The sequence below is a fragment of the Tauraco erythrolophus genome, chromosome 1 (genome assembly GCF_009769465.1).
Source record: "Tauraco erythrolophus isolate bTauEry1 chromosome 1, bTauEry1.pri, whole genome shotgun sequence".
Classification (NCBI taxonomy): Eukaryota; Metazoa; Chordata; class Aves; order Musophagiformes; family Musophagidae; genus Tauraco; species Tauraco erythrolophus.
Genome location: NC_141465.1, coordinates 115,957,493 through 115,981,249, shown reverse-complemented (window position 1 = coordinate 115,981,249; position 23,757 = coordinate 115,957,493).

The window sequence follows — 23,757 nt, the reverse complement described above, 5'->3', positions numbered from 1 at the left end:
ATCAGAACTTCTCAAAGAGGAAAATAAAGAGAATTGCTGGAGATGATCTGCGTACCAGTGTGTCTACAGGTACAATTAGAGATCTGAGAACTGAGCTGTGCACATAGCAAAACATATGAAATAAATCAGTGCAAGTTAAGAAGACTTGCCCACCCATCTTTTCTTTGCTGGAATTTATCTTGTGTGTGTTTCCACTAGGTCATGCTTTGATTGTCAGGATTGATTAAATACTTTCTGCTTTCAACTCTGAGGAGATGCTTTTAATAATTTTTTAATATTTTATCTGAGCACTATGGATGCTGGCTCCCATTAGTAATGAAATCTGTCCAGTGATGTTTGGATTTGACTGAAAGCATAGAATTTTGCATTGTTTCAGTTACTCATTCCTGGGGCACCAAACAGATGAGTGGTTAGTGGCAGAAGGACACTAGAGGCAGTCAGGTCACCGAATTTAAATGGGTGTTACACTATATGTTTAGGTCCCCTATGAATGTTTTGACTGTTGTTACTTATTTCATTGCATCTGAGTTATGATTTTAACCAACTTTTCACAAACCTAGTCAGCAGACTTTATGTACAAATGCTTGTCATTAAAGAGCTGTGCAGGTTATATGAAAGTGTGTGGGTGGCTGGGTGCAATAAACACATTGCAGGCAGGAGTAACCTTATCCCTTCTTTGGTGTCTTCAGGCACCTGTAAATGAGGCGAGCACTTTGGGGATAAACTGACCTGTTTTGGCTTTCCAAAAGCCATAGTTGCCCCCCTCATCTGCGGCTGATACAAGACAAGATCTTCCTATCTTTCTATGCATTCTCAGGGTCTCCTTTCTCTCCATGCTGTCTCCCAGTTTATTTTTCCTTGCTGATCCAGCAAGATTGTATTTGAGTGTTCAGGCAAATGCCATCCATCCTTTGCTATTAGTTACAAATTCCTTTGATTGACTTATTCTAAAACTGTCTGTCAACTTTACCTGAAGGACAGAAATTTTCTAGTAGAAGCAAATTTTCTTATGGCAATTCTGGGAGCTGCTGTTTTAGTGGGAAAATCTTTGCTCTCCTATTACACATCCACCCTGCAACTCCGAGCTGTTGGACTGGTTGGCATATTAATAGTTATTCATTATGGATGTAACTGCTTAACTTGTGGATAGTGATCATTCCCAGTCAGTTCAGATATGTAACAACTAGTCAGGTTAAAGCAGGGAACTGTTATCCTCAAATGACCCATGACAAGTCGAAGTATCTCAGCAGGGAGATAAGAAATGGCAAAAATAATAGACATAGCAGATGTGTTGCCGATTTGGGTATTATACTCAACTTTGAAATGGAAATAAAGATGAGTTGAGAAAAGCAAAAAACTGCATTTTGTATTATCATGTTAAAAAAGGCTGAGGAATCTGAGAGCATTTGAAAAGGAATTAAAGGACTTTTTAGCAGAGCTAGAACAACTAATTTTAATGAATTAAAGATTTGGGTTAAATTGTAACAGACATAACAAATAGTGAAGGCATTAAATAATCATCACTGGGCCTGTTAACAGATTTAGAAACCTTCTGACCTTTGAGGAATCAAGTTAATCTAATTTGTTGTGTTGTTTGTTTTTTAAAAAATCAATGATCAACTTTTCCTCTTTTGAAACTATAAATTTTAATGAAGTACTGGAAACAATTAATTACCCTTTGAAGAGATGGGTGAATGAAATCCCTCTTTCACAGCTCAAATCTGCAATCATTTTCTCTCATGATTCCTTCAGCATGTCTCAGTGGTTGCTGAAATCTTTGAACAATTTGGAAGACTTCTCGTGTACCAGAAAGGTGTTTTTTTCTTGGATTTAAATAATCATAGGATTTCAGCTGCTTTAAAGCCATTAGCTAACATTTCCAAACATTTTGTGTGTGGACAGATCAATGGCTTTATTAATTTAAACATATTGCTCCCCTCACCCTACCCTATTTCAAATCTGGTTTTTGTTTAAAGCACTTCATAACCTCAGCCTTATTCTAGGTTAAATGTGATATTAATCAAGCTGTGGATAAAGGCCACATATATGACTGAAGCTGTGTTTATTAGCTTTAGTGAAGCCTTTGATTTGGTCACACATTCTTTGCTCTTAACAAAGCCTCAGAATAATACAATATGGGTTTTATGTCAATCCTTAAATTGGTTATCATCATATTTAAGCAATAATGGAAAACAAACTATGTTCACTATAGTGGCATATGATCTGATTTCAAACTCTGGTGCAGGTGTTCTCAACGGTATGCTGCTTCTATTGCTCTGGTTGTTTTCTTTGGAAATGTCACATTCAATACGCGTAGACAACTAGAATATCATATCTGCTTTTGTAAAGAACTTGGGTTTTTTTCAGACGAATCCCTATTTAATCATAAAGCAGACATTATTTGTACTCTGCAGCTTGTGCAGGATATGTTTCGAGGAAAGGAAAACCGAAGATGTACGGTTAATTGCAGGCTGTATCTGCGGGGTGATACGAAGGGCTTTTTTGAGGCTGTATGCAGATACAGCCATCCTGACGGCTAGCAGGATTTCCACCTGCAGGGCTGGACGCCTCACAGAAGACATTACCAACTTGATTCTGTGCTTTAGTGTGCTGGGTATAAACCCTGCCCGGGATTAGGCACATGAGGTAAATCCAGACTGGATCCCTTGAAGAGAAGACTACACTTCCAGGTGTCACTCAGGAGAGAGGGGCCACAGGTGCTATCAAAGTGCAGAAAGCAGGAAAACTTGTAGTCTGAGAAAGTCCTGGCTGTAAATACCTGCCCTTGAGTTGGAAGAATAGGGAGCAGAGAGAACAAATGTGATACCCTCTTTCAGTATAATGATACAGCAACAGACTATTGTACATATTTATATACTGACATTGTAAACCAGCTGTTTAAAAAACATTATTATATCTGTGAAGAATGTGGTCACCAGAGCTCAGAGCATGGTTGTGCCTCCCACAGAGACAGTGGGTAGAAAGGTTAGCCTTCATCCCCGTCATGGACAAATTGATATTATGCCTGTAGGGCAAGTTTCAGGACTTTGTTGTGACTTGGTCTCCGTGTCCGTTATCTACTTACATGGACAATAATTTCCCCAAATGCAGGGAGACCCAAAGGTTAACATAATTTTCCCTTTGAATAATAAAACCTTGCAATGTATAGCCACTTACGTGGTCTCTGAGGCAGTGACTCAGTCCATTACAATGAGCAAACCTGACTAAGAATATAATATTCTAAATTGCTGACACCTTTTTTTCATCTTGGTTTCACTTTCCAAAACCCAGTGGCTGAATGCTAAAGGTAGAAAAACATTCAGCTGTAAACACAGTGCAATTTTTAACAGGAGGAAAGTTAAGATCTGGAACTGGCACTAAGGGATGTAATGCAGTCATTGGCATGCGGACATCTCATACTTCGACATCAGTTGGTGCATAAAATTATTCTGTGATAAAAGAAAAAGATATTTTCCTCATTCTTTGTTAGAATTCCTCCGTTAAATGGCATGGACAGGTTTATGCTGGAGGCTGGGAATAGTGGACTTAAATCTTTTCATCTTTTAGAATGGATGCTTTGTGGGATTTCTGAATTTTGTTTTCCTGTTATACTGTTACTATTAACTAAATCATAAGACAGTTCTGTGTAATGTCATTATTTCCAGTGATGCCTGCTACAGTTGCCTGGATCCCTTTGAGAAGTGGCATTTGCTTTCATGCCCTCTGTGTGGCTTTGAATAACAGACATGCACTTTTTAACCTTCAATCAAATTTTTTTTTTTAAAGCAGGGAAGGGAGTTTTTCAAATACACCAGTTTCCAAATATTTTCTGGAAGAAAGTCTGCATTAATGTTCAGCACAGTTAATCTCTGCAAAATATAATAGCTTCCATGCAGCCACTCTATTTGGTGGAGCTCCAGAAATGCCTAGGAAAAGCAGTCGGATTAGGACGTCTCACAATATTGCAGTTGTGACATTTCAAAGAGTGTTTGGACCAGGTAGTACAAGGTTCTGCATCCAAATTAAAGCTGAAGATATTTGAGGATATTACAATCTGAGTTTCCATTGTGATTTTATCTTCTCTGGAGAGTTTAACATTGTTTGGCAATTCTTCCAGTACTACCTGATTTTGCATCCTTCAAAATAAAGGGGCTCAAGTTATGGCCTATGGAGCTATGTGTGGTCTCTTAGAACAAGTCATCTGGTCAAGAGCCTGCTCTGGTAATTGTTTCCCAGAGACCTCCTTGAAGTCAGTTTTGGGTTGCACCTATTCCTTTGATGAGATCAAAACCACATTTCTGACTATTGTCTTTCTGAGAGTCCCATGGGACTTTGTCCACCATACAACATAGCTCGAAATTGAAAAGCAGACAAGCAAAAATATGGCTGGGAGTAGGACGTCACTGCTAGAACAACTGATATGGCTTCCAGCTTGATTCTTAAGCAAGTCGTAGGAATCTCGAGGCAGAAGGTGGCCATAGCAGTTTCTGTGAATAGCTCAGGCAATGACAGCCATACTCCACATTCAAGTTTTCTAAGATGTTCCACCTTGTCTATCAATGCATGAGCAGTGAATCTGGCACTGAAGGGAGGCTGCCAATCTGTGTGCATATGTAGATATTCAGAGATGAGTTTGAGCAGAAGGTCCTGTCATTTGAGAAAGGAGGTGGTAGGATGAACGGTCTCTCTCTGCCACTTACTGGTCCCATAGGACTGGGGACCTTTGCTTTACAGATATTTTCCCAACAAAATTCTGCATTGCTGCATGATATTTGGAAGACGGATTAAGAAAACGGACAACTTTATATATCAGAGATGATATATACATTTTTTTGTGATAATGTATGAAATACAATGTCTTGGTAGTATTACTCATTTTCTAAGGTGAAAATCTTGGGGGGCAAAAAAGGAAAACTGAGCAAGCTATGATTTTCAGCTCTTCATCAGCAACTGAAGTTGTTTAAATACAATGTATCTTCATATTAAAAAGAAAGATAGAGGGCAATACTGGACAATGTCTGATCGTCTCAAATAACAGAATATCCAAATCAACGCAAGTGAGCCAAGAAGAAATAACTGCCTGTATTTGCTATAGTGTAATTATGCCTTTATCAGCTGCTACAACTTTCAGAGGTATTTTCAAAATGTGTAGAGCTGGCAGTACTGCAGATTTGCATGGCTGGTAATTGTGCTGCTCTCCTGTCTACCTCTTCAGATGGCTTTATTGTACTGATTGAACGCAGCTGCTTTACATCAATCAATGTGAATCAAGGTAAATTATCTACCACTGACCTTCTCTGGCCCAAACCTGTTGGGGAAGATATCTTATTGGATGCGTTTGAGCTGGTTTGTATTCCTCTATGCTGAATGTCTCTGTTGTGGTCTTCCTTTCAGGTCTTTGTATTTCATAGTACACTTAATAAATATCTTTTATGGGTCATTTATGTCAACATAAACTGAGGAGTAAGCAGAAGCAATATCTCACTTCAGAATAAATTTGTCTCAGGTCCTTGCTTGATAACTCATTTTCCTCTTTAGCAGTGACTTGAGGAGAAGCTATTAATGCCACCAACAATCATAAGATGGAGTGTCTCCTGCTACGCTTCTTCAGCACATTGTTTTACACAGGTGCATAGGATAAGAAATTAATAAAATCATGGCAAAAGTATTACAAAGCTCCCACCGGAGAAAAAGGCACTGAAAACAAGTGCAGTTTTCAAATATGTCCTGGAGATCTGAGAACAGAAGTCCTACCTAAAAACCTTTGCTCTTCAGTGGCGAAAGTCCAGATTCACAAAGACCACCCCTACACTGGTAAATCACACAGCTTCAACAAACAGTCCCGGTTGCTGGAGCCTGACTGAATGTTGCTACGTGAGACTGGTCTCTGGCATGTGTTGGTCCTACTGACTAGCATCTTTCCAAGCAAGTCTAGGCAGAGTTTGGGATTAGTACAGGCAGGGAGGATTCTCAAAGTGCAGTCTGCATGCAACCACCCTATTTTCAGAGAGCATGAGAGTTTAGTAGTATGGATGTGGGCCATTCTGTATCGGTTGGTCTCAGTGTCGGGGATTAGTTCTGGACATATCCAAATTTACTGATGCAGATATAGCCAGGGATACTGCAGTGTTGCTATGCTGAGGACACGCGTCGGAGAGAAGCACTCCCAAACATAACGTATGCCACTAATTCTCCTGGAAAGAACAGTTCAGTGCTTCCAAATGAATCTAACAAGAAGACAAATGTACTGGATGGAAAGAAAATGAAACCAGGCCACAGGAAATGTTGAGCTGACAAATGTGTCTAAAATCCCGCTTTTCTATTGGGTTTAGATGCTTATCTACAATCCTGAGATATGCCCTTATGTAAAACAGCACTGACGTCCCTGGAACTTCATTTACAGATGCTAAAGCCCAATATTTTGGGTTTGGGCTGGCTCTTCTCTGTGAAAAATATTGGTTGTAAAGACTACAGTTTGACTGTAAGCAAATAATAGGTGGTCACTCAGGCTGTGGTTCCCAAACTCACCTTTCTTTTCTCTTGAGAACACCCTGGCCATTGCAGCTGCTGGTGAGACAGCCTTCACTCATCCTATTGAAGTGGGGCCGCTGTGCCAAACAGCCAGAAAGGGAGTTAACAGGACTGAACACTGAATGTTCTCAATTTTTATTTCTTTGCAAGGTCATTCATTATTGGGAATTGGAACTAGATGATCTATAAGGTCCCTTCCAATCCAAACCATTCTATGATTCTGTGATTATGGCATGATCTCTAAAGTGATGTGAAGTATCTTTGTGTAAGGTTTGGATGATCACTTCCAGACAGCAACACCAAAACTCTCAAGTACTGGACTACCCCTTCACTCCTGTATCATTGTCACTCCATCATGTTCAACAGAATGAGAGCAGTAGGACTGGGTCAGAGTTAAGGTTGGTTGCCAAATTTCAAAGCTTTCAAGACCTCTTTATTTCATAACTGCAACATTGTAATAGCTCTGCTTTAAATTAGTTGATACGTATTTGCTAACTTAATCTTAGTACAATGCAGGGGTTCAAGGGTCTGGGAATGTTGTGCAGCTTTGATGTCTATAAACCCTTATTAGCACAGGTACTGATACAATTATCTGTGGGGTCACTCTACGTACTTACAGGCTAGCAGTCCAGTCAACAGATTAAATTACCTCATTTATCATCATGTGATCTGTTTCTAATTAGCTCACTCCAGTTAATGGTTTCTTAAAACTGTCTTTTTTGAGTTATTTTTTTCAGAAACACATAAACCACTTGAAATAACTTCTCGAGGGTGGCTAAATATATTATTTATTTTCTGGCATGTTTCCAGTTGTGTGAGTTACACAGGCTTCATTTACTTCATGAAATAGGTCATTTCTTTGCTCTCAGAGATGGAGAGCACAGAACTGTGTTGTAATGATGATAGGATCTGATAAAAACCTTTTTAACACATCCATTACACTGCCCTGGCTCATGGAGTTTGACATTTACAGTTCTGAAAAAAGTCTAAAGACAGCTAGTTTTATCTCCTTCCAGGAAAGCAAAATTATGAGTCTTTCTGAATGACTAGAACTCTATGAACAAATGTCAAATTAGATTTAAAAGTGCAGGTTGTACTGCTAGTGTGTATTGGAACAAAGAGGAAATGTCAACGGTTTTGCATGTCAGTCATAAATTGCTGGTCTTAATTAAAGTGTAATAAAAATTTTAATTTGATCAAAGCATGTAGCACCTATTGTATGCCTACTGTTTCGTCAGGGAGATTTATACCTTTTGCTTTCTTCTCAGTACTCCAGCAATTGCATCTGGTTATTACTAGATTTGTTCTTACAAATACATCTCTCCCAATGGTCTGTGTGCCAAGACTTAGCGTTCTAAGGTTTGACCTGGTTTGATTCCTTGTCAAGGAAAACCCTTCAGCCTCAAGCCTTTCAGAAACCATTGTGGCTAGGGTGCCAGCAGGAGCAAAGTGGAATTTAACAAGCTGGGTATACTGGTGTGGAGAGTGCATAAACAGAGTATGAAATTACCAGTCTTGGAAGAAATGGTTTAGTTAAATTGCTAAGGAATCACTGTCTCAAGAACTCATAACTTGTCCTCTCTTCAAGAACTGAAGTGTTAATAAGTTGTCATATTAGTTTCTGCAAAGAGAGCATTCACTTCTGAGGGAGAGTAAACATGGAGACAAGCCAGGATTGAAAATCCCGTTGCACTGTCGCTCAAATCAAATGAAGCCCAAGTTCCAAATATTGTCAGCTCAGTGCCATCTTTTCCCTTCCGGGTGATGTTCCACATTGTTTTCTGGAAATTCTTTTCCAGTCAAATTTTAAAAGGAAGGTAATCTCTGAAACAAAGTGGTAGTTAGCACTGGCAGATACCTGCATATGGAGTGTGCCAGGGAAAGATCTGCAGACACAATTTATACCTCCAGTCTTGCTGTGTATAGTCTTGATATCCAAACCTTAAATGATAGGATATCTATGTGGCAAATGCTTATCATGTAACGACCATAATTTTTATGGGAAGAAGCGAAAGACAAGGTAAGAAAAGGCAAGCACTGGAGGAAAGAAAGAAAAGAGAGAGGGAGAAAAAGGTTAAAAAAATCCAACTAAGGAAAAGGGAGAGGAAAAACAGTGTTTTGCCTCATCCAAATGTCAGTGACTCAGGCACTGAGACAGACTCCTGCCCTTGGATGTCTGAGCCTCGTCGGCAGCACACGGAGCCCTGAGCGAGATCTCCCAGTCTCACATGTTTCCTTTTAGATCACCAGAAAGTAGAAAATGAAAAAAAAAAAGAGACCATTTCCCGCCATGTTCTCCAGATTTGGAAAACAGAATTCCTATGAATATTCTTCTCTCTGTCTCCAGCTACTTCGATACTGTTAGCAGAAATGAGGACACAGAAACGCAAACTTCTGTGGTAAGAGCAGTGTTCACGTCCCGCTGTTGCCTGGTTGGCAGTCGAAGCTGGCTTTCGTATCTTATGCTTATTTTCCATTGTAAGGAAGAGTTCTTAATAAGGCAATTATTTCTCCAAAGCTCAGAAAAATATCTCATTTTTTTGACACCCTCTTTGCAAGGCATCTTTGTTTCCATAGAGAAATTTTGTGCATAGCCGCTTTTTGTTAACAGCTGGCACCTCTAATTATAGTTAAGTGGATATTCCCAAAACTGAAATAAAGGTTGCTTCAGCCAACTTTTCATGTTAAATCCAGTCTTGTCCTTCTGGAAGCACCTGATGTCTCATTCTCACCTCACGTATACCTGCTATGTGTTGGAGTCATGTTGTTTTACATAGCGACTCATGAATTAGACTGATAGTAGATGAGATTATAATACATTCCTTTATATTCAGAATGAGCTCATTCCCTGACCTCTTTATTATATTTCGTGGAAATTAATTGGCAAAGTGGGAAACGTACGTGTCCTTTTAGAAAAGCCAAGAAACAGCCACAGTCTGATGTCTGTCACAATCGGTAAACTTGTTGAAGGTAAGTCAGTTTTAGAATCATAGAATCATAGAATCATAGAATGGTTAGGGTTGGAAGGGACCTTAAAGATCATCTAGTTCCAACACCCCTGCCATGGGCAGGGAAATCCTCCACTACACCAGGTTGCCCAAAGCCTCATCTAATCTGGCCTTGAACACTTCCAGGGATGGGGCATCCACAACTTCTCTGGGCAACCTGCTCCACTGCCTCACCACCCTCAATGTAAAAAATTTGTTCCTTATATCTAATCTAAATCTGCCCTCTTTCAGTTTAAATCCATTTCCCCTTGTCCTATCACTACATGCCCTTGTAAAAAGTCCCTCTCCAGCTTTCCTGCAGGCCCCCTTTAGGTACTGGAAAGCTGCTATAAGATCACCCTGGAGCCTTCTCTTCTCCAGGCTGAACAGCCCCAACTCTCTCAGGCTGTCTTCATAGCAGAGGTGCTCCAGCCCTCGGATCATCTTCGTGGCCCTCTTCTGGACTTGTTCCAGTAGCTCCAGTGTAATAGTTACGGTATTTTCAATGAAGTGAAAGGATAATGTTATAATGATGATAAATGCAAGGTAATGAACTCTGTCATAATCGAGTGACTTCTGATCTTTTCCTCTTCCTGAAGTTTTGCTACTGATGATTCCTTGTTGTTTGCTTCCAGCCCGATATGGATCTGTTAAGGGCTCTCAAGAAGTTTGTTCAACTGTTTAAACTGTTAAATGCTTCATGATTCTTTGGTTCCAGTGAGAGCTATAAGTCTCTTACGGTCAGTACTACGGAGTACTGTAAAACAAATATTATGTAATATTGGCATATACCATACATTTTGAAACCTGCCAATATTGTGGTTTGGTCTGACCCATTGCTTCATGAGCAAGGCTCATGCAGATGTTCTCATCCACACCTCCACCCTGAAGTCTCAAGATTATCCTAAACATCCATCATGACCTTCTGAATAATAAATAGGCATATTTTAGCTTTTACCTGCAGTAAAGTGCCACATACCTGAAAATCACACCAAAAAAAAAAGACAATTTAAATGTGCAAATATTAAAAATATCACCTGGTGCATGATAAAAAAATGCCATAATGTTCATGGAGCATAAATGCCAGAGTTTGCATAAAGAAATGCTAGCACAAATTTCATAGGGTGAATAATAGATTCCTCACAGTGTATCCAAGACCATCATGCTAAAGACTTACAGCAATGGATAATATTTTTATTTTACATTTTTTATCCTTCTTTGGTGTGGAAGAAGCTCTTGTGTCATAAGGACAGGCAAGAAAATAAATTTCTTTCAGTAAGTGACTGGAATTGTTTGATTTGTCACCTTAAGGAAGTGGGAAGGGAAAGACATAATATCTAGAAAATATTTGAATTACATATATGTCTTAAATGAGTGCTGAGGAACAGTAAATTCACAGCCTGGAACTAGAACCATCTTCATTTTTCACAATGTTTGGATTTTACTTGAAGGATATGGAATTCTTATTTGTGCTCTCGTGGAAGCTGTTCTTGAGTTTTCACATCTTCACATATGAAATAGTTTTGAATCACATGCTGTAGCATATGTCTAGCCCAGCTGTTCTCTCCGTACTTACACGGTCCCATCACCACAAATCTCTGAGCACATCAGAAGTAAAACCAAAATTACTCTTGCAGTGCCAATGGCTGGGGAAGCATTTAGTGTCCACCATTAACTAAATGGGTAAATTGGAGAAGAGAGTTATGAAGCATTTGGTCTTAAATCAAGCAAGAAGTCTCTGACTCTGCTTGAAATTGATTCCCCTGTGGAGTCCCAGCCAAGAGCACCTTCTTCATTACGCCTTTTTCCAGGAAGTAGAGGATTTGAGAGTGTACTTTCTGAAGTGACACGTATGGACAGTTCTTATGTGGCCACTGGAGTCTTAAAAGATTAAAAAAAATGCACCTGAAATCCTCAGGGCTGTGCGGCTGTATTCTGTACAGCCCTGGGAGGGGTGAGCAGTTCTGCTAAAGGAGACTAAAAGCAACTATCTCTGCATTTTAATCTGTCTTTTATGTAGTTAGTACCCCAGTGAGATATTTCTGCTCATGTACTTTCCCTTACCCCACAACTGTTTCACCTACCCCCACCTCCTGTGGCCAGCAGGTCCATGAAGGTGATTCTACTCTACTCTCGTGAGACCCCACCTGGAATACTGCATTCAGCTCTGGAGTCCCCAACACAAGAAGGACATGGAGCTGTTGGAGCGAGTCCAGAGGAGTGCCACGAAGATGATCCGAGGGCTGGAGCACCTTTTCTATGAGGATAGGCTGAGAGAGTTGGGGCTGTTCAGCCTGGGGAAGAGAAGGTGCCGGAGTGATCTTATTGCAGCGTTCCAGTGCCTGAAGGGGGCCTACAGGAAAGCTGGAGAGGGACTTTTTACAAGGGCATGTAGTGATAAAACAACGGGTAATGGCTTTAAACTGAAAGAGGGTAGATTTAGATTAGATATAAGGAACAAATTTTTTACATTGAGGGTGGTGAGACACTGGACCAGTTTGCCCAGAGAAGTTGTGGATGCTCCATCCTTGGAGGTGTTCAAGGCCAGATTGGATGAGGCTTTGAGCAACCTGGTGTAGTGGAAGGCGTCTCTGCCCATGACAGGGTGGTTGGAACTAGATGATCTTTGAGGTCCCTTCCTTTATTTGAACATCATCAGTATGGAGAGAGAGGTATGCTGTCCCACAGTGATGGCAGCATTATCTCCTGTCTTTTTGTCAGGCCCTGGGCTCATGTAGGCAAAGATGTTCCTTGAGGTTCGACAGGTCCTCTGACAGGGATGCAGCTGCTAAGAAGAGATTTTGCCTTTTAACAAGAAGGAAAAAGGCAACCAGAACAAATATTTCTTCCTTTCTGGAAGTAGCTCATAGGACATGAGTGGTTCACATTTCACAGGTTGAGAAGCCCAGCACTCATTTGAACTCCTCTGTAGCACAAGCCGTCCTCCAGTTACTTGGGTGAATTTCCCCGAGCATTTATACCCACGAGACTCCCACTCAAATCTTTGTGTGCCGAGCTAGTCTGAACACAATCAGGGCATGAGTAGTGTGACTCACTTTCAGATGTAAGAAAATAGTTCTTGAAAAGGATTACTATATACAGCAATTATGGCAAGAGGCTCTGCCGGAGTTCAAGGTCTCCTTCCTGACTTCTGTGCTAAGAAAGGCAAAGTTACAGCAAAATAGACTCTTTCCCTCTGCAAGAGTAACAGCTGTAATCAGAGCAGATACGAAGAGTAAAAAAACCCAGGAATCTCAGTAACACCTCTGAGTTAGATTTTAAAGATTGCATTCAATACACCAACATACCTTTTTATCTTATGTTAATGAAATATCAGTCAATAATTCTTGTGTAGAACAAATCCTCTTATATGTATAAGCATGTAGCTGTAACTCACCAGGGTAGCCCAAAGCACTAAAGCAAGAGATCTTCAGCAAGGACAAATCAGCTTAGCTGCACTGCAACATTTCCAGCTGACATCAAATGAGAATCTGGCTGTACAGCTGAGGGTAGTGTTAATGCCCCAGTGCTGCAGCTTCCTATGCTCTTCCTTTTGGTGGAGATTATCTAGAGCATTAATAGTTCTGGCTTTTATAGCAATCTTGCCTCCTAAATCCAGCCAGCGTGGGTTCCAGTTTGGATCTAGACCTGTGAAGCACAAAGGAGGGCTGCACGTGAGGGCATTCTTCCAGGACTGGGCTAATAAAGCCTTCTCTAGTATGAACTGTCCTTGTATTCATTTTGAGCTTTATTTTCTGGTGGTTTTGAAATGACGTTAGCTACTATATTCTCTAAGCAGCACTGAGAAATCTAATCATTTATTTTCCACGGATTTGTTCTTTCTAAACACTGAATAGGCAGAATACACTGGAGGTGGCAACAGCAACAGAACAAACAAACCAACAAAACCCCCACACCATCAAAATATCGACAGTGACTCATAAGGCTTACAAATTACTACCTACTAAGTGATTTAAGGTGTCTGAAATAAATCATTTAAACTCAGGATAAACCAAACATGACAATAGAAGCCGAATTCTTAATTTGGCTGTTAATAATGGTGTTTGACATAAACAATGAAATTTAAATAAATCAGATTTTGTACATTATTGTTCCAGAAAAAGACTTATTTATTATTTGTTTGTGTATTTTAAGCCACATCTAAGTTATGAGGCAGGTTTTCTATCCTGACTTGTAAAAAAACAAGAGGCTTATATGTAACCTGATCCCAAGAAACATGATAGTTAAATCCAGTGCAAACACATTCAGGAATTTCATTTGCAGAAGAGACTCAATCGAATCTACTATCTGCTGTCAATCATGAATAATTTTTTTTCAGACTAATTGATTTATCACAATAGCTTAAATACAGATGCTCTTTGCTGGATCAGATGATCTCTTGGACACCTGACCATCTCTTCACGGTTATACGAAAGCCAAAAGAAACGGACATGAAGGTTTTGCACAGTTACAGAAATCAAATTGAATTTTTGTACGGAATATTTATATGTAGAAAAAAAATAATAAAGGATTATGGATATTCCCCTGCCTCAATTTCCCTGCCACATTCAGCATTTTGTCACTTAGGGTTTTGGTCAAAGTTTTCCAAAACTTTTCTTTCAAATCATGGGCACAGTTTCTCTGAAAGCTTTACTATTAATTTTCTGCTTTGTCTCAGCTTCTCCTGTCTCTGTGAAGCACAGATATTTTCCAAGTCTCTCATGTTTTTCTTTTAATCCAGCCTCAATACCTGATTGTCTTGTCATTTTTTTTTGTAAAAAAGTGGGAGATAACTGGCTCTGTATAAGATTGGATATCAGGAAAAATTTTTTTACCATGAGAGTTGTAGAACACTGGAACAGGTTGCCCAGAGAGGTGGTGGATGCTCCATCCCTGGAGACGTTCAAGGCCAGGTTGGATGAGGCCCTGAGCAACCTGATCTAGTTGGAGATATCCCTGTTCCTTGCAGGGGAGTTGGACTAGATGACCTTTGAAGGTCCCTTCCAGCCCTAACCATTCTATGATTCTATGTGACCCATGCAAATGTCAGGTATAATAGTTCTCCATTATCTCTGACTGGGAATGACATGAAAGGACCCTCCCTACTGTACCCTGAATGAGGTTACGTCTTGGTAAATGCCATTCTGACAACTGCTCTGACCACATATAGCAGATTTAAACTAGTTTTGAAGGGAGAAAGAGATAGAACCAGGGTCTCTAGTGGTAAGTCTGGGGGCAGCATGTCAATGTTTGACAGATGAGGTGCTAACAAGGTCCTTCGATCTGCTCTTTTCAGTGAAAGCAGGGGATGGAGATCCATGAGGCAGCAAAACCACAAGAGGTTGACAGAGTCCCTAGGGAGGCAGTTCTGAAGGGCAAGGAAGTCCAGGAAGGTTGGATATTCTTCAAGATGGAAATCCTGATGGTGCAGGAACAGACCATCCCCATGTGCCAAAAGACAAGCCGGCGGGGAAGAAGACTGGCTGGGCTGAAGAGAGATCTTTGACTGGAACTCAGGGCAAAAAGGAGAGTTTATGATCTCTGGAAGAAGGGACAGACCACTCAGGAGGACTATAAGGATGTTGTGAGTTTACACAGGAAGAAAATCAGAAGGGCCAAAGCCCAACTGGAATGTTGTCTGGCTACTGCTGTAAGAGACAATAAAAAGTGTTTCTAGAAATACATTAGCAACAAAAGCAGAGCTAAGGAGAATCTCCATCCTTTATTGGATGTGAGGGGAAACATAGTGACAAGGGTTGAGGAAAAGGCTGAGGTACTTAATGCCTTCTTTGTCTCAGTCTTTAGTAGTAAAACCAGCTGTTCTCCAGGTACCCATTCACCTGAGCTGGAAGACAAGGACAGGGAGCAGAATGAAACCTCCATAATCTAAAGGGAAATGGTTAGCGACCTAGTACACCACGTAGACACACACAGGTCTGTAGGGCCGGATGAGTTCCACCTAAGGGTACTGACGGAGCTGGCAGAAGCTCTCACCAAGTCTCTTTTCATCATTTATCAGCAGTCCTGGCTAACTGACGAGGTCCCAGTTGACTGGAAATTTGCAGATGTGACACCCATCTACAAGAAGGGCCGGAGGGAGGATCCAGGGAACTATAGGCCTGTCAGTCTGACCTCGGTGCCAGGGAAGGTTATGGAGCAGATCATCCTGAGTGCCATTATGTGGCATGTACAGGACGACTAGCTGATCGGGCCCAGTCAGCATGGGTTTATGAAAGGCATGTGCTCCTTGAGTAACCTGATCTCCTTCTACAACAAGGTGACCCGCTCAGTGGATGGGGGAAAGGCTGTGGATGTTGTCTATCTAGGCTTTAGTAGAGCCTTTGACACCATTTCCCGCAGCATTGTCCTGCTGGAGAAACTGGCTGCTCATGGCTTGAACAGGCATGCATTTCACTGCATAAAACACTGGCTGGATGGCCAGTCCCAAAGAGTTGTGGTGAATGGTATTAAATCCAGTTGGTGGCCGATCATGAGTGGTGTTCCCCAGTGCTTAGTACTGGGGCCAGTTCTGTTTAATCTCTTTATCAATGGTCTAGACGAGGGGATCAAGTGTACCCTCAGTAAGTTTGCAGATGACACCAAGTTGGGTGGGAGCGTTGATCTGCTTGAGGATAGGAAGCATCTGGACAGGCTGGATGAATGGGCTGAGGCTAATTGTATGAAGTTCAATAAGGCCAAGTGTCAGGTTCTGCACTTGGGTCACGACCGCTCCATGCAACACTACAGGCTTAGGGAAGAGTGACTGGAAAGCTGCCTGGCAGAAAAGGACCCGGGGGTGTTGGTTGACAGCTGGCTGAATATGAGCCAGTAGTGTGCCCGGGTGGCCAAGAAGGCCAATAGCATCCTGGCTTGAATCAGCAATAGTGTGGCCAGCAGGACTAGAAAAGTGATAGTCCTCCCTGTACTTGGCACTGGTGAGGCCACGCCTTGAGTACTGTGTTCAGTTTTCTTCCCCTCACTACAGTAAAGACCTTGAGGTCCTGGAGCATGTCCAAAGAAGGGCTATGAAGCTGCTGAAGGGTCTAGAGCACAAGCCTTATGAGGAGCAGCTGAGGGAACCAGGGTTGTTTAGCCTGGAGAAAAGGAGACTGAGAGGAGACCTCATTGCTCTCTACAACTACCTGAAGGGCAGTTGTAGCAAGGTGGATGTCAGTCACTTCTCCCAAGTAACAAGCAATAGGACAAGAGGAAATGGCCTCAAGTTGTGCCAGGGGAGGTTTAGATTGGATATTAGGAAAAATTTCTTCACTGGAAGGGTTGTTGAGCATTGGAACAGACTGCCCAGGGAAGTGGTTGAGTAACCATTCCCAAAGGTATTTAGAAGACTTGTAGATGTGGTACTTAAGGACATGCTTTAGTGGTGGACTCGGCAGTGTTAGGTAAACGGTTGGACTCAATGATCTTCAAGATCTCTTGATTTCTATGACTTTGAAAACTGTGAGACATCCAATGATATGATGCAGCACATTAGTTAGAACTGCTAGAATTTACAAGTATTCCTGGGACAAATTTTCCAGGCGGTACCTGCTGTGATTTAGCATTAGCAGTCAGAGAACGGGAGAGGAGGAATCAGGAGACCACCGCTGTGAAAAGGTGAGGTCACTCAGCTGTGGCCTTGGTAAATAGGTCTGCGCGAATGTATGGTGGATTTTTGTGCAAGACCATGTGTATTAAACAGTAAAACTGAAGATCGAATGGGAAGGGGGTTGTGCTAGTACACACATGTGCTCTGCACACTCTGAACATCACAAAAAGATACTCCTTTCATTGGGGTGTACAAGTACTTTTTCTAACAACAGCGTACATCTTTGGAAAGATATGTGTTGGGCTTCTTGACGGTGGGACAGGATCTTTCTCCAAGGTCACATGTTCAACTCATCAAACTAATCTGATAACAACTTGACAACATAAAAGTGATGACATTGAAAGCATTACCACAAGTTTGAGTTAGCACCTCACACAATTTGCTGAATGTAGTCATCCCTGGTTCTCAGATCTGTTTTTTCAGGCTCTATGCAAACTTGGGCAGGTGAAATTATATTTTACACTCTTCTTAGATTCCAGGAAGTTTTCTTTGCAACCATAGTGCTGATTCATTTCAAAAACAAAATTTGAAATTCAGAGGAGCTGAAGGGAGCTGTTGGTACCTAGGGCTGAAATAATTTGCCTAAAAGATGGCTTTGTATGTCTGCTCTGTGCATATGTGCATGTACGAATGTATTTGGCTTTGCTCTGTAGTTGTCATTCTTGTCTTTGATGATGATACATGTACTGATGTAAAATTGGAAGTCAGGTTTTGGAAACACTGGGATTGACACTGTACCTCTAAATACAGATGAATAGTAGCTGTGCAAGTTGCTAGGTTTATCCTGAGTGTGGTGGAGGTGATGGGAGACAGCTTTCTGTGCTGAGCAGGAAGGTCTGACTGCCTGAGGCACCGAGATTAGAAAGTTGCTCTGTGTGTGCAGGGAACAGCCTTGAGAACACAGAGCGTTTGGGGAGGAAATGAAGATGCCCAAAGGCTAACATCTTTGGCAGAGCAACCAGGGAGAATGGGAACATGCCAACAGACATGTGAAGTTCTGCAGGGCCTTGAATGTGAAAATAAGAAAATGAAACTTAACGGGAGTGGTAAAGGGGAAGTCACTGAATTTATGATTATAGTGATAAGAAGCTCTTCCATGAGGGAAATACACCAAATGACTAACAGCCATTTCCCTTTGAGGTTGTGAAGAGCTCTCAGACGAGAAATGAGCTTGTTATGAACAATTTTTTAAACTGCCACCCATTAGGGAAAAGCTCTGAATACCATTGCCAGTTCACTATTCTCTACAGTGTAGATTTCAATTTGTGAGTGCTACTGAGCCTTACATGGCATGCTGCAGCTCTGTCACTTACTTAACTTGTGCCTAGAAGTGGCTGCAAGTCTTTAACACAGGATGTGTGGATCCAATTTTTTTCCTGGCTTTACTATCTGTTCTTCAAACGTGGTCAATTTCAGTGGGAATCCCTCCTTAGCTAGTTTGGAAAGATGACCCAGATCCTCAGTGGCTTTAAACCAGCATCAAAATCTGTGCCAACCCAATCTCCACTGCAGATACAAGCCAAGGGCATGAGAGGATTCCAAAGCAGCCCCAAGAATAACAGTTGGTACTTACCCTGGAGATGTAAAGAAAAAAAAAATGCCCTATTGTTTGTGTTCACTTCAAATTATGAAAGAGTAACATGCTGTCCTTTCACATTGCTGCTCTCCACCTTCGACTACTTTTTTCCACTTGAACTAGAGAACCTTTCCAAAGGACAAGACTGGAGTTTACAAGAGACCATTAGATGCCAGTCCTAACCATATTTGCACATGGTTAACTTCATGCACAGGGGTGGTCTTGGTGATGTCAAGTTAAGCACATGCCTAAGTGTTTAGAAGACTCAGCCTTACTTCTGACATCTAAGTAAACAGACGATCATCTTAAATTCTCTAGGAATTTCTGATCAGGAAGGACGTTTTATTAAAGGCAAAACAAATCTGTAAATGTATGTAAATTCATTATGAAAATATCCTTTAAATGAAAATGGCATTCATAGCTTTAAATCTTTATTTAGTGAAATCCCTTTTAATAGACTGAAGTTTAAAACTTCACCTCTATTTAATACCTAAACGCCACTTTATAAATTAGAAAAGGTCAAATGCATCCCCATTAAACAGAATTTATTCTAATGCTATCCCAGTTAAGCATCAGTCACTCGCCTTCGTTATAATTAAACTGATTCTTTCTTGTATCCCCGGATTTCCAGATAAAAATCTATTCCAGCAGTGATGAATTCTGCATTATTATGACACCCACTAGTAATAATCTGAAAGAAAGATTCTTATACTTGCACAGCCCTTTCCATCCGGTGATCTCAGGCCACTTTGTAAATCTCACCCAAGCATTCTCAAGCGAGATGAGCATTATGGGCCACATGAAGGGCGACATTTACAGGCAGGAGCTGTGCCAGTGCATTGGGTGCTGCATCGTGTGCTTGAGGATCAAGTTCTTCAAATCTAAAGAGCATTGTTAGGTTTTGTGCTGCTTTGGTGAGACAGGAATTCAGGAGGGCTCTGAGAAGTAACAGATCATGCCACTTACAGACAGACAGAACAGTGGCTATTTTGTGGTCTCAGGTGTCCGCAGCGTGCTTTGTTCTGAAAATGAGGACCCAGGAAGGGGCACATTACTAACAGACTTTGCTTCAAAGGCACGACAGGGCGAACAAATAGCTAAGTGACATTGTTTGAAGCTAACAATTTAGTTGATAAATTTAGTCAGCATGCTCCATTTTCCTGTCTCTAAATCATCTGTAAAGTAACTGACTTATTCAAATCTCTAGATACTGTAGTAGTGTTTTTTTGGTCTGTGGGCTGTTGGAAATATGGCTTCTCTGACTATTCACTGTGTGTTGATTACTGCTTGTGCCACATGGTTGGTCAGCTTAATGGTATACTATTTCTGTTTCCTGATTGCACACTTCAAGCTTTATGAGCAGAGTGATCTTTTTGTTCCTTCTATGTGAGTTATTCATGAACACATAAAATTGCTCAATGAACATACCGAGGTTTAAAAAAAGTATTTAAATAGCTTTTGAGAGTCTTCTTGATGTTATTAAGCTTGAAAACATTTATTTTGTACAGTGCCTTTGCATCCCTGGCCTTTGCATCCCAGAGATATTAAAAAATAAAATGTTTCATCTCCCAAATTGCTGGGATGAATGACTTTGCACATACCCGTAAAGCAAGATTTTATTCAGGATACTCAGATCTGGTTTTGTAACTGCTGTATTTTGCCATATATAAACTGTCCATTTCCACTAAAGTGGCTCAGTTTAAAATAACTTCAATTTTCATTTTGCCATAGACAAACATAGAAAAACAGCTCAGAAGAGATCCTGTAGCTATGTAGGAGAATATAGGAAGCTCTTTGAACTACAAATAGATTTTTCTTTTTATCACCTTACTATTGAATAAATGCTTATGTACAGAAAAGGTATCTAATATCTCTCAGCAGAAAAGACAGGTCTTATCAACCATGAAGTTTCAGAGCACTTCCAGAGATATTTTAAGTGCAACAAGTAATGATCTGTATTTATTTTTATATACATGCACAGAGGTTACCAACTGACTTATACACTACATGGAATACAGCATACATCATCTTTGCTTCAAAAATATACAGCTTTCTTCTCCTTTGACTGGAAAACCACCTCCATTCAGTCAAAGAAATATGTAATCACATCAGCTCATTTGATGTGGCAAGCAAGGGCCCCTCTGGGAATGATATCACAGGCAGCATCAGTATATATGCAGTGCCCTACCAGCCCAAATGATGACAGAGTCCAGCTCAGTTTAGAGATGAATAAGGTAGGTCAAACATCCCGTCCATCTGTCTTGCGGCTTAAATCTTTACTAAAAAGCCAATGATCTGTGAAAATCATTTTTCACAGTTAAAAATGAAAACTCCCCGATTCACATCTCTTGAAGTCTTGAAGAGTGACTCCTCAACCTAAGATTACACAGAACTAACTATATATTGCTTTATATTACAGCCTTGATTGAAAATGTGTGAGAGAAATTCACAGTGTGTTTTGATATGCTTTTAAATCATCATGATGATATTTTCCTGGAACTTTAAAATGAGGCCTTTTTCAAGAGGATCTACATTATCAGAACTCTATTAGCCTATCTGTACTAAAATTGGATTAAATGTAGCTGGGACAACTTCAGGCGAAAATAAAGCCCTTAGGCACAAGTTCTAGGAAAACTTAGTACACAAAAGCTGGGTAACTAACTGAAAAATAAATGGTGATTTTTTTAGTCATATTTTAAAATTTTGAATGCTAAAAATGGTGAAATGAATGTGTACTAAAAGTCACAACTCCTTCTCTGGCATCATTTCATGCTGTCCTGAATGCAGAGGACCAGTGTGGCCTCATTCTGGCAAAGGGCCTTCAGGGTAAGAGAGAACATTATGCCCGAATAATGTTACAGCAGTCTTTGCTCAAAACACAGGAGAAAATACATCTGAGTCAATGAAAGTCTCCCAGGAAAACATCTCGCCTCCTCACTCTGACTACTTTGCTCTGGGCCAGGCTGGCAGAACTGGTGGAGTGGCTCCTTTAAACTCAGATCAACTTTTTCCTTTCCAGAACAGTTGTCTCCAAGCATAATGATGTTCAATAATTTAAAATGGAATAAATGCTCTTTGCAATTTTTCCTTAATTTCCAGCAATCAGAAAATACGCCTTTTCTAAACAACTCTAGCACAATGTTTTCCTTGTATCTCCAACCTCTGCACATCCCCTCACGCCCTGCAGCCTAGATGATCCAAATCTTGGTCTTGCCCTGCCCCGATCTCCTCCACTCTCTGCTCACCTCTCACTTGCTCCAGCTCATGTTTTGACCTTGAAATGGTGAGCTCTGTTCCCACACGCTCAGACAGTGTCCATGGCTTTGCCCAGTCTCAGCAGGTGTGCCACGTGCAAGCTGAAGACTCTTCCTCAGCAGTGCCTCTGCCTGCCTCAGAGGTTGCCTGTGGTCGGTCCCACAAGGTGAAGCCGTATCATGGTGCCTGTTTTCTTGCAAATACGGGGAAGAAAAGAGGCAAGCTGTTTGCTGGGGTTGCCAACCTTTTCCCCCAGGGCTCCAGCGTTACACTGGTGGTGCTGTGGGATGTAATAACCTTCAGGGTGGTCTTTGCCTCATTGTCTTTATTTTGGCTTTAGATTGCAAGCACAAGGGGTAGACTTACTTGCCTGCTTTGCCTTCTTTTGAGTACCTTCTCATGGGAAAATCACCACCGTACTATCAAAGTGTCCTTTTCCCATGCCAGACTTCAGCACTGTGTAACTCCAGGCTTTAGCAGCAGCAGCAGTCAGGGCTCAGGTGTCAAGCTGTGTTATGAACTGGCAGAGCAGCTTCTTCTCACATTTTAGCATAAACTTACACTTTAGGGCATTTGAATTTTGCAGGCTTGCAGGAAAACTGCACTTAAAGAAAACCCCAGATCCTCTTCCTCTTTCTCCCAGCACAGCTCCATTGGACCGTTATAGCTGTGAAGAAAGCCACGCCACCGACTGTGTTGCTGCTTATTTCTGCCAGCGTTTCCACCAGGCAGCAAGTCAAACTCACCCACCTCCTGCACTTCTAGACCTTCTGGGTCCCGTAGCCACTAATGCTGAAAAAAAACAGTTTGCCCTTTGATGTATTTGCTTCAACCATGTTAGTGGTACTTGAAAAATGATTCCTAGTGTGACAAGTGGTGCCAGCAGCTGAGCAGGGCATATGGGGCTGGGACTGGGGGGGCTGAGCATTGCTGGCCAGATGCCCGCATGGCCACCATCTGCCCACCACACGGGAGGGTGACGGGGCCAGTCGCCACGAGGGGACCTGCTGCCAGAAGCACTTTATTTCTCCTCTGAAAAGAGTGACGCACCTTCCCGCAGCTGGCAATGGGGCCCACCACAGCTGCTCGCTGGCATCCTATGGGGATGCCATGTGCCAGCCCTGAGCACCATGCCCGGTCCATGCAGGGGGAGAAAGTCTCTTTTCCAGGCAGTGCTTGGCAGGACTTGCCAGCAGGAACGAGTGATGGTCAGGGTCAGATGCAGAGTAAACGCTGGGAGAAGATGCTGTTTACATAAGGGCATACATGTGCAGGGCTGCATGCTCGCTGAGGGAAGAGTGAGATGCAGTGGAGCACACCTGGACATGGGGAGCAGTTCCATGCCGGTTCAGGCACAGCACCATGGAGACCTGCAGGCTCCTTCAGTGAGGTGGATACAAGCTTGTTCCCAATATAGAGGGACTGAGGCACCTCTCTTTCCTTCGATGATTTGGTTACGCCTGTGAAATATAAAGGGAAAGGAAAATGAGATGAATGGAGTGTAAAAAAAAAGGGAATTAAGACAGGTAAAAATTCCTATTAATTGAAATTGTTTAAAATCCCTGTTAAACAGTTGATGTTTTGACGCAGGTCTCAGGAGCAAAATGCACACGTAGCAGAGGTCCTCCTCAGCACAGCTGTGTCTCCTCTTATCTCTTGCAGTAAAAAATAGAAGCTAAACCAAAAAAAATCCATTTTCGGTGTTCTTCAAAACTCTGCCATCCTTGGAGAAATTATTCAGAAGCATCAACTAACAAGCGTTGTCAAATGTTGAGCTGCTCTTCCTTGATCTCATGGTGAAT